General features: G+C 35.2%; 1 pseudogene; it reads left to right on the plus strand.

Annotated features, from left to right (window-relative positions):
* Positions 1 to 8,077: 8,077 nt before the first annotated feature.
* LOC122732925 lies at positions 8,078 to 8,505 on the plus strand (annotated as a pseudogene).
* Positions 8,506 to 12,009: the final 3,504 nt, after the last annotated feature.

Consider the following 12,009-nt stretch of genomic DNA (forward strand, 5'->3'; position numbering starts at 1 on the left):
GAACTCAACTCAGCTGAGCAATGATTAAGGAATAATAGAATGTAGAAAGTTTAAATGTAAAGCTGGAAGGGAAAGGCTTAGAGGACATCTGGTCCACTCCTCTCTGCCCACCCCCATTTTATAGAGAAGAGAACTGAGACCAAGAGAGGTTATGTGATTTACCCAAGGTGATACCATATCCATATGAGGATGGAGGTAGGGGACTGGAATAGAAACCATTTTATCAGTTAAAAAATAAAGTTCCATGAGAACCCATACAAAGGACCATGCCTGTTAGTGTCAAAATTCCTTCCCACTAGAATTTTGCAACATGAAATAACTAAAGAGAGACAATCAAAGGTGTATAGCCAATAACTTTAAAACAAAGCATTTATTGTCTATATAAAATACAAGCTGGCACTATTAACTAAGGGTGATGTTTTTGTTTTGTTTTGTTTTTGGAAAAACACACTTGATGGACCTGCCCAACATGCTAGTCTATGGAAAAGAGAAGAAAAACAGCAGAAAGAGGAAATGAATACACCAAGGTCTTGCCCATACTAGAGTTGTCTTCAGTCAACAAGTCCAAAAAAGAGAAATAAGATTTCTATTTCAGGATGTTGGTTAATAATTTACCTTATTAACTTTTATATGGTACTCTCCTTTAGGGCAGTTACTGTCTTTTTGCCATTTCTTGTATCTCCAGTGCTTAGCACAGTGCCTAGCACATAGTAGGCACTTAGAAGTTTATTGATTGATTGACTGCCCCATGTTATAACTGGAAAAAGAATGAAACAGACATAGAACCCACATCAGCAGAACAGTGAATAAGGGATAATAGAAGGTAGGTTTCATATAAATGAAAACTGGAAGGGAAAGTTTTAGAGGACCCTGACCCACTTCTCCCTCCCCACTCCCACTTTATAGATAAGGAAACTGAGACCAAGAGAGGTCATGTGATTTATTCAAAGTCATACCACTGTAATAGGCTGAGTAAAAATTCAAAGCAAGAATCCTGATTCCAAATACAGAATACTTTCCACTTCAGAATGCTGTCTTTCCTCAATCTTATTTTCTTTGTATAAATTAATGTTTTTCCTTTATCTTGTGAGTGTTTCCTGAGGTGGGGGCAGAATAATTTCATTTGACTGATCAGACTGTCAAAATGACTGAGGCCCAGCTGTGCACTAGACTGATTAATAGGGTGTGATTTGTGATGAGTTTGTGCCACAGGAACTATAAAGGTTGTGTCCCTGATTCATATTTTCAAGTCACACATCTTCCAATAGGCCCTGATTGAAATAGCTTAGAAAACCTCATGGCCATGTAGTAAGGTTTAAGGGCTTTATTATATAATGTGTATGGGCCCCTTCAAAGTAGTTGCCATCAGACATTATGGGCATAATCCAATAATGCTGATTATACTGTTTGAAATATTTCTGAAAAACACTTTTCAACATTCCTTTAAACCCATTTTATAAAGTACACCAGAGTGTGTCACAATGCTTTATAAGTTTATTTGGGTGTTACTCTCTCCACCCTGACTTCTTTCACTTATTTATTTATTTAGCTGTTCATTCATTCATTTATTCTTTCATTTATTTATTTATTCATATTTATTTATCTATCCATCCATTTGTTTATTTATTTATTTGCTTATTTATTTACATATTTATTTATTTGTCTATATATCCATTTATTTATTTATTCATTCATTCATTGTTTGTTTATTTATTTTTATTTAACTTGAAAAAATATTTAAACAACTTCTTGCCTGCAAGAAGCTCACATTCTTTTGGGGGGGGGGCAGGGCAATGAGGGTTAAGTGACTTGCCCATGGTCACACAGCTAGTAAGTATAAAGTATCTGAGGTCAAATTTGAACTCAGGTCCTCCTGAATCCAGGGCCCGTGTTCTTTCCACTGCGCCACCTAGTTGCCCCCTCTGATCCCCACTTCTTAAAACAACAAAATAATATTTAGATAATAACAAATTAAATCAAGAGCCTGTATTAAAAACTATTTTAGTGCATTGGTTTCTCTTTAGCATTCTGTGTTTTTATTTCAGAGAATGCATTATTGATAAAACAACAATGGTCTTAATACACAAAGCTAACCCATTTCCCCCAGAACTAGAAGTATTTAAATCAAGAAGCATATTTCTTTTCTTGAGCCTCATATAGCCATCTAGCCTCACAATTATTTGGCTTCACATTAAGCAACACAATAAGGAATCTAATGATTTCTTTCAGTTAGGAATTATGATGTTACAGATAATGAGCAGATCTCAAATTCAGGAAGACCTGGGTTTAAGTTCTACCTCAAATACAAACTGGCTGTGTGATCTCTAACAGTTATTTAACCCCTCCGGGCTCCAGCTGGATTTCTAAGACTTTAATTTTCATAGAAAGTGCTAAACTGCCTTACTAGAGGGGATTTTCTCATCTAGGTGGTCCCTATGTCAATGAGATTACTATCACCTCTTTTTTAAAGTTAAATTCATGAAATTCCTATGTCCAATCCATTCCAATCCAATAAACATTAAATGTCAAAAGATGCCTGCCACTATGCTAAATTCTGGGAATATAATTAATTAAAAATATCTCTTCCCTCAAGAAGATTATAATTTAATGGGGCAGAGGGAGAGAATACATAAAATAAGACAGGAAAGCAAGAAGAGGGGAGAAGATATACCAAGTAGTACACATTGCCCCAATCAGTGAGGAAAGGATACTGAGGGAGGTTATGTTAGTCAAGGCATACATTAGCAGCATGAGATTAGAGATGATGATCTTAACCTGGGGTTGAGAGAGAGAGAATCTTGTTCCATAGAGTTGAAACCAAGCAGAGCAACAGATGTGCCAGTGAAATTGAATTCATAGATTTATTTTAGAATAGCTACTATATTGTTACATCTGTCTTTAGTTTTAGAGACAAATTCCCCACTCTTGCACTCTTATGGAAAATCAGTAAGTTTTATAAAAGAATGCATTATTTGAGAGAAAATGAGGAAGGAAAATGGCATCATTTCTATCCAGACAGAAAACATAATAGTCTGCCAACTAAATGAACTGGGGAGGATAAAGAGAAGGAAAGGAGAAGGAAAAGGATGAAGAGGAGAAGGTCCCATTTAACACTTATTAAGACTGTAAATGCTTGGTCATACTAATATAAATGTGATCATCTTTTCTTTCTCAGATAAGTTTCCCTGTGAAATTTTCACAACTCTGTTTAGTCTCATATTTAGAAAAAATGGAGGTACAAAGGTAGATAGAATGTCAACATTGGCATCAAGAAGACTCAAATGATAAAATACACAACCCTGCTATATTAGTTGTGGGGTACTGATGAAATCACTTAACCTTCAGTATCCCAGGTGACTCTCTGTGATTATAAGATACAGATAGGTTATTGCTCTGGATTGAAGAATGGAGTTTCCATACTGGAAAATCCACACAGTTTAAAACATAGATCTAAATGACCCCAACCCTCAAAAAAAAAAAGTCAACTTCTATTTTACAAATAAATTAATCAAGAAATAATTAGTATTCCTTAAGTGCCTGTTATGGGCTAGACACAGTAATAGGCCCCAGAGAGATTAGGTCAAAAACAAAATAGCTCCTACCCTCAAGGATCTTATATTCTATAGGGAGAAACAGCATAAACATACAGAAATATATAGAATATAAATGTAGGGTATTTGAGAGAGAGGATTAGCAATTGGAGGGGTCAGGAATGGTTTGGTGTATAGGGCTAAGCACTTCTGGTGACACATTAGGTGGTGCCTATATCAGTGAAATTTGTATCACATAGGCCCAACTCATTGTGCCAGAAGAAATAAATATAGAATACATCTTATGAATACCCAATATTTTTAAATACTCAGTGATTGAAGGCATGAATTATCTCTTCAAATATCAGAATGGTAGGCTCTTGGTCAAATTAGATAGGGACATAAGAAGTTCTGATCAAATATATTTGCATAGAGTATTGCAAATCTAATCAAAAGTGCTTTATTTTCTAGAGAAAACTGCCTGCTTATCTCGAAATAGTTAACAAAGAAAACAGCAAAAAAAAGAGTAGCAATGATGATCCTAAGAAATTCAGTGGAGACAAAATTTAAGAAAAGAAATAACAATGATAATTATTATTTACATAGTGCTTTAAGTTTTTCAAATCCCTTAGGAATCAATTTTTTTAAAAATCCCCTTATGTATTTATGTGCAAATGTGGAATGGAAAGGTTCTGGATTTGGAGTCAGGAAGACCTGACTTCAAATCCCTCAGACACTCCATATATGACTCTAAACAAGTCATTTAACCTCTTTCTACTTCAATTTCCTCATCTGTATAATGGGGATGACAATAGGATCTACCTCTTAGGATTGCTATGAGCATTAGAAATGATAATACACATAGTGCTTTGCAAACCTTAAAACACTATAAATGACAACTATTATTAGTAAATATAAATTGCAGGTTATGAACAAGGTAAACTAGATCTCCTAATACTTGAAAAGAAATTAAACAAAAAAAATCTGTGGTTTTATCATCAGGGGAATTCTCTGTGCAATAACCCTGGGCACCAAATGTAGAATACTACCAACCTACTACTTAGCATATAAGAGATGACTACAGAGATGACTAGATGTATAAGGACTGTGTGACTAATGTATATCCTAATGTATAAATAAGGACACTTTACATTATGGGCATCACTGAGAATTGCCTAGAGCATGGCTTGGGGATATTTTAGCTGATATAAAAGCAAAAGGACTAATAAACACAAATGGGAAGGGAGAAATGCTATATATTAAGACAATATGAGAAAATTTGGGAACGAAAGAGGGGATATTATAGACAATTTTCAAATAAAGTATAATAGAGGCAGAAGCCAAAACAATATTGGCATTAAGAGTTACTACAAAGCTCCTAGGCAGTATGAGAAAAGATCTGGGGCATTTGGGAAATATTTCAAGTTTTTTGGAGTTAGAATATACTATCCACTGTGCCACCTAGCTACAAAAATTACATAAGGATCAAGTAGGTATTATTCTTGGAAAACAAGGAAAAGTTATCATTAGGAAAAGAATCAAAAAGTATAAGGTTTAAATAATAAAAAATCAAACTCATAGGATTATATAAAACTACAAAAAGTCTGATAAAATTCATATATCATATATTTTAAAGAATAAAAATATATTAATATAATGATTTTTCTCATGATTATATACTGTATTTATAATGAAGTTATCAGCATATTTAATGAAGAGAAACAAATATTTTCCTTAAAATAATATATAGTATGGGCGTATATGGATGTATATATAGTTATCTGTGTGTATATATGCATATAGATAGGTTGTGTGTAAGTATACATATGTATGTGTGTGTGTGTATGTGTAGGAAATTAGGTGGTGCAATGGATAGAGTATTGAGCCCGGAGTCAGGATGATTCATCTTCCTGACTTCAAATACAGCATGAGACAATTAATAATTGTATGGTCCAGAGTAAGTAACTTAACCCTGTTTTGCCTCAGTTTCCACATCTATAAAATGATTTGGAAAAGATAATGGCAAACAACTCAGGTATCTTTATCAAGAAAACCTCAAATGGGGTCATGAAGAGTTGGACATGACTGAAACAACTCAACTGCAGACATAATGATTTATTTAGAAAAAAAGATTCAGCTCAAATTTTTATTGAAATAATAAATAGTTCAGCAAGACTGGAGGATAAATTCACTACATTCACCGGAATTACTATATATCACTATCAAAACCCAATAAAATTGATACAGAAATGTTTTGTAAAAGGCAAAACATGTCAAATATTTATCAATCTCTAAAGACACAAAAACTATCTAAAAATGATCACTCAAAAGTCAACATTGATATAAGAAAAATTTTTAATGAGAGAGGAATCCATTATGTGTAGCTAAGTCAAACTAACAGTAAGCATGCCAATATTATTTTGATTAGTCTATGAATGTGGAACAACATGTAGCAGTGAAGAGAAACCTTCCTTGGAACAAGAAAGGTTTCATTCAAGTCCCACTTCTGACACATGCTGGCTTGGTGACCCTAAGCAAATTACTCAATACCCCACTTAAGTCTAAGACTAAAATTGGCAAAGTGGGCATTACTCTAACTTTGGAAACAAAGTTCTTCCCTCAGAACTCCCTATTACAATGAAATCACAGATTCAGGTAAAGGAAGGAGGGAAGAAAATTATAGATCTGATATAGTGCTAATGGAACACCACCACATTAAAGTGATTATAAAGTGTATATAGAGGAACAAATGGATTAGGCAATGTGAAAGGTAATGGGGAAACAAAGGAGAAAGGGGAACCTGAACTATCAGTATTTAATTATGCAGTACAGTTATAATGTTAAGTGTCTTCTCCAATATTAAAAAAGAAAAATCGGGCAGCTAGGTAGCACAGTGGATAGAGCACCGGCCCTGGAGTCAGGAGCACCTGAGTTCAAATCCAGCCTCAGACACTTAACACTTACTAGCTGTGTGACCCTGGGCAAGTCACTTAACACCAATTACCTCACTAAAAAAATAAATAAATAAATAATTGTAGATGGAACAGAATAGATAATCCAGAATTACAACCAAAGTTGCATAAGAGACAGGGGTTTGATGAATCTAAGATTACAAAGAACTGAGTAAGGAGATTATATTTCTTTAAATTGATAAAAGAATGGGAAAACAATATGGTGAAAATGTTACCTGATACACATCTCACATGATATACCATAATACATTTCACATTGGCCACTTATTTAAAATCTTAGAAACAGGCCCAGCTAGATGGTGCAATGGATAGAGCACTGGCCCTGGAGTCAGGAGTACCTGAGTTAAAAATCCGGCCTCACACACTTAACACTTACTGGCTGTGTGACCCTGGGCAAGTCACTTAACCCCAACTGCCTCACAACAAAACAAAACAATAAAATCTTAGAAACAAAAATAATTACTAAAAGGAATAATAAAATTATAACAATTCAGTCTATCCATAAGGATATATTAAACTCCCTTTAACATGTGTAAAATACTGTACTAAACCCTGGGAATAGGAATAAAGGCAAAAAGGTCATCCTTTCCCTCAAGGAACATACATTCTAATGGAAGAAGACACATTAAAGTAAACTGAAAAGCAGAGGGTGTGATGGGAGGGGAGGTACCTTAAAGGAAACATGATGGAGAAGTTCAGAGTCAAAAGCAGAGCAATGAAGAATTACTAATCTGGACACATTTTCAAAAATAAAGACCCTGGGAAGAATATGCCAATGGAATAAAGGTATGTCATGGGTAGAGGGATTTTCCAGGATGAAAAAAACAGAGGAACTGAGGGAAGTTTTCTCTTCACTTGGTAAATTGGAAGAGGAAAAAAGCTTAACACTTAAAAATAAAGATGTTTTATGTATATATATACACACATATGTATACATATATGCATATGTAGATATAATATTGTATATTATATATAATTACTTCTTTGATTTGATTATTTAAATTGTATACATTTGATTTTATAAAACTATAGGAAAAAATCAATATATCCAGCCTAACAAGGAAATAAAGCAATTTGAGGGGAAATATGGCATAAACATTTCTGACAATAATCTGACATCTATAAGGCATCTATCAAAATATATAAGGAATAATATAAGTATAATCAAACAAATCTAATCCAATCTAATTGACACAAATTTTAACAGAAAGATTCAAGATTTATCTCCCAATATATGATGTTAAATGATACAAATAGGCAATTTTCTGATGAAAAACATAAATGATGACCACTAGAGGAAAAAAAATAAAGTTCTATAAAGTATAATAATCATGTTAATAGTACCTTGACAACATGGCAAACAAAACAGAATAAAATAAAAGAAATGGAATAAAATAAATAGATAAATAGAATAAAAATAGAATAAAATTTGATTTTGGTAATGCCATTAAGAAACAGGGCTATTATCACATTGCTTTAAAAATCCTGAATGAGTACCTTTTTTTCCTCCCCTCTTGTGTGGCCGGGAAGCCCCGTTTCTCCCTTTCCCCTGGCTGGCCGCGGGGAGCTCCCACAATGCCCGGAGGCACCGTGAAGGAAGTGAACCAGCTGGAGTTCGTCCGGGCCCTGGCAACATTCCTGAAAAAAGTTAGGGAAAGTCCCCGAATGGGTGGACACGGTCAAGCGGGCCGAACAAAGGAGCTGGCGATGACGAGAACTGGTTTTACACCCGGGCTGCCTCCACCGCCCACCACTTGTATCTCCAAGGCGGGGTAGGGGTGGGATCCATGACCAAGATCTATGGCAGGCGCCAGCGCAATGGGGTCATGCCCAGTCACTTCCGCAGAGGCTCCAAGAGTGTGGCCCAGAGGGTCCTGCAGGCCCTGGAAGGACTCAAGATGGTGGAGAAGGACCAGGATGGGGGCCGGAAGCTGACACCTCAGGGACAGAGAGACCTGGACAGAATCTCCAGACAGGTGGCTGCTGCCCACAAGAAACATTAGGACAGACCACACCGGATTCAGTAATAAATTGCCTTGTTCAAAAAAAAACAAAAAAAAAAGATTTCTAGTTTCAATTTTTTCTCCCTCCCTCCCATTCCGCCTTCCCAAGACAGTAAGCAATCCTGTATAGGTTATATATGCACAATCATATTAAACATATTTCTGCATTAGTCATTCTGTGCAAGAAGAATCAGAGCAAAAAGAAAAAAAAAACAAAAAACAAACAAAAAATAGAGATACGATGGTTCATTCTGCATCTATATTGCACAGTTCTTTATTTCTGGATTTGGAGAGCATTTTCCATCATGAGTCCTTTGGAACTATTTTGCACTACTGTATTGCTGAGAAGAATCAAGTCTATCACAGTTGATCAACACACAATGTTTTTGATACTGTGTACAATATTCTCCTGGTTCTGCACATCTCACTCAGCATCAATTCATGTAAGTCCTTCTAGGTTTCTCTGAACTCTGTCTGCTCTTCCTTTCTTACAGCACAATAGTATTCCATTACATTCATATACCACAACTTGTTCAGCCATTCCCCAATTGATGAGCATCCCCTCAATTTGCAATTCCTTGCCACCAGAAAAAGAACAGCTGTAATTTTTTTTTTCCAAATGTGGGTCCTTTTCCCTTTTTTATGATCTCTTTGGGGAAAAGACTTAATAGTGGTATTGCTGGGTCAAACGGTATGCATAGCTTTAAAGCCCTTTGGGCATAGTTCCAAATTGCTCTCCAGAATGGTTGGATCAGTTCACAGTTCCACCAACAATGCATTAGTGTTCCAATTTTTCCACAACTTCTCTAACATTTATTATTTTCCTTTTTTATCATATTATCTAATGTGATAGGTGTGAAGTGGTACCTCAGAGTTTTTTAAATTTAGATTTCTCTAATCAATAGTGATTTAGAGCATTATTAGTACCTTTTTAAAAGCAATATGCATTGCAACAAAGAGTCCATCTCTATAAAAAAATTATAAAATCAAAACCGGGATTTGATAATCATGCAATGCTTTAAAATTGACAAAATAAATCATGGTATATGAATGGAATGGAATATCAATGCTTTATAAAAAAAATACCACTATGAAAAATCCAAAGAAGTATGGAAAGGTATATAAAATAATGAAGAGTGAAGAAATCAGAATACATATATAAACACATATATTGCTTCAACAGCAACAAAATTGGGGAAGGAAGAAAAGGAAACTGAAGGGGAAAAGGAAGCAAAGAGTATATTTTGTTATCTTACTAAAGTCACAATAAAAATGTGAAAATAACTGATTTTCTCTAATTCTTGTTTTCTTCTTACATGTTCTGTCTCTACTCTCTTAAAGACAGGTTTCCATGTCTCTCCCCATACCCCTCAACATTTAAGAATTCACTGAGTATTTTCTAGTATTTTTCATTTCTCTACCTTTGGCATAAGGCCACATCAGATATATTCCTCTTATTTTTAGGGGCCAGTGACTAGAAACCCATTTACATTTAACCACTTGTGTATATGTATATTTAAATGTGTATGTTTATACATATATGAACACCTATACATGCATATAAACATTTATGTGTATACATACATACATATGTTAAATCCCCAAATGTTTTCTTCCTCACCTCCAAACCAGACACTTTAACTTTTTATTTATGTCTCCATCACATAGCACAATACCTGACACTGGTGCTTAATTGTTGATTGATTAATGATGTATCAATGAGAAAATGAGCTTTTCTTACTTCATAAAGGGAGATTAACTTCAGAAGCTACTTGGAAATTACAATTTTCTATATCACTATTCTGTTAAACTGATTCATAGGAGGAAAAATTGCACTGCTTCTGACAAGATCATCACTTTTAGGCCTGTATGAATACCATTTCATCTGGTACCAGATAATTCAAATTTCTTTCATTTTGGGTGAAAGGGGGTTAACAATTTTCCTAACAATCAGAGTCATTAAAAAATTGAATAGAGATTGGATCACCACTTATAGGAGATATTGATTGTAGAAAGGATTAACAATCTGTTAATCTTCCATATCCCTTCTAGTTCTGAGATTCTATATTTCTGTAAACTCCATGAGTTTTACTGAACTCTCTTATGTTCTCGTTTTTCACAGTCATATATTCTCTTATCCATTTCCCCAAAAATAAGGAAGTATGAAGACCAGGATCATTAAATTAGCTCCATATTGATTATTTCTAGCCTCAGAAGTAATTTGTCCAATAAAGCTACTTAAGAAAATGGTATTATTTCTTAAATCTAAGAAACACAATTCAAAATGTCATATTGATTGATTAAGACTAATTGCTTATAATGATAATTGCCTTAGAAACATTAATTACAAGATTGCTGAGAAAAGCAGTTGATTTCTAGAAAATGTCAGTGTCGAATTTGTGTTGATTTTGGTTATTTGTTAATATGTCATCTTAATATTATTTGCACAAAAAGTGTTTATGTAAGTTACAAAGAAGGTAAAGGAATTTTGAGTTGATGAGGATTTTTTTGTTTTGTTTTGTTTTTTGCAGGGCTATGAGGGTTAAGTGACTTGCCCAGGTTCACACAGCTAGTGTCAAGTGTCTGAGGCCAGATTTGAACTCAGGTCCTCCTGAATCCAGGGCCGGTGCTTTATCCACTATTCCACCTAGCTGCCCCTATGATGAGTTTCTTTTTCAAATAAAATATGACATCAAATTAAAATAGTATCAAATACCCCCATGTTTTCAGGAAGAAGCATATGAAATTTAAACAATTTACCTTTTTTGAAAGTCTCACTCTCCCAAGCACAGAACCAGACATGCTTAAAAAGAAGGTGGATACCTATGTGTTATAATTTCAGGGGTCTTGGGAAATCATTTTGGCCCCTGAAATTTTCTTTAATAGAATACAAAGATGGGGTGGAGCCAAGATGGTGGAGGAGAGGCTGTGACTCCCACAAGCTACCAATAAACCCATTCACTCACAAATAATGTCATAAAAAATAACCCCAGAGCAACTTAGCACACATAAGAACAGAGTGAGACTATTTTCCAACCAAAGATGGCAACTGGGATCACTTGCTGATCTGGCTGAAAGAGGAGCTCAACCTGTGGTCCAAAAACCCAGCCAGGAACAGACCAGGACTCCAGCACCTCTGAGTCTTCTGCACCAGAGGCTTCTTCTGAGGCTCAGCTTGCTAAGTGGTGAGGGGATTCGGTGGTTGGCCAGAGTGAAGTGGGTGCAATCTCTGCTAGAGTTGGGGCAAAGTGCCTTGGTTCTGAACCAGTGAGCCGAATCAAGTGGTGGCTTCTCAGTAGGGGAGGGGCACAGGCACACCAAGCTTCCAAACATAGAGAATCAGATTTCAATCAGACATATGCTTTTAGATTTAGATGAGTAGACAAAGAAAATGGCAGACAATAGACAGTTTCTTTGGGGGAGGGGGAGACCAGAATACACCCTCAGAAGAAGAAAATAACAAAGTCAAAGCTCTAACATCCAAAGCTTCTAAGAAAAATACGA

This window comes from Dromiciops gliroides, chromosome 6, assembly GCF_019393635.1.
Source record: "Dromiciops gliroides isolate mDroGli1 chromosome 6, mDroGli1.pri, whole genome shotgun sequence".
In the NCBI taxonomy this organism is placed as follows: domain Eukaryota; kingdom Metazoa; phylum Chordata; class Mammalia; order Microbiotheria; family Microbiotheriidae; genus Dromiciops; species Dromiciops gliroides.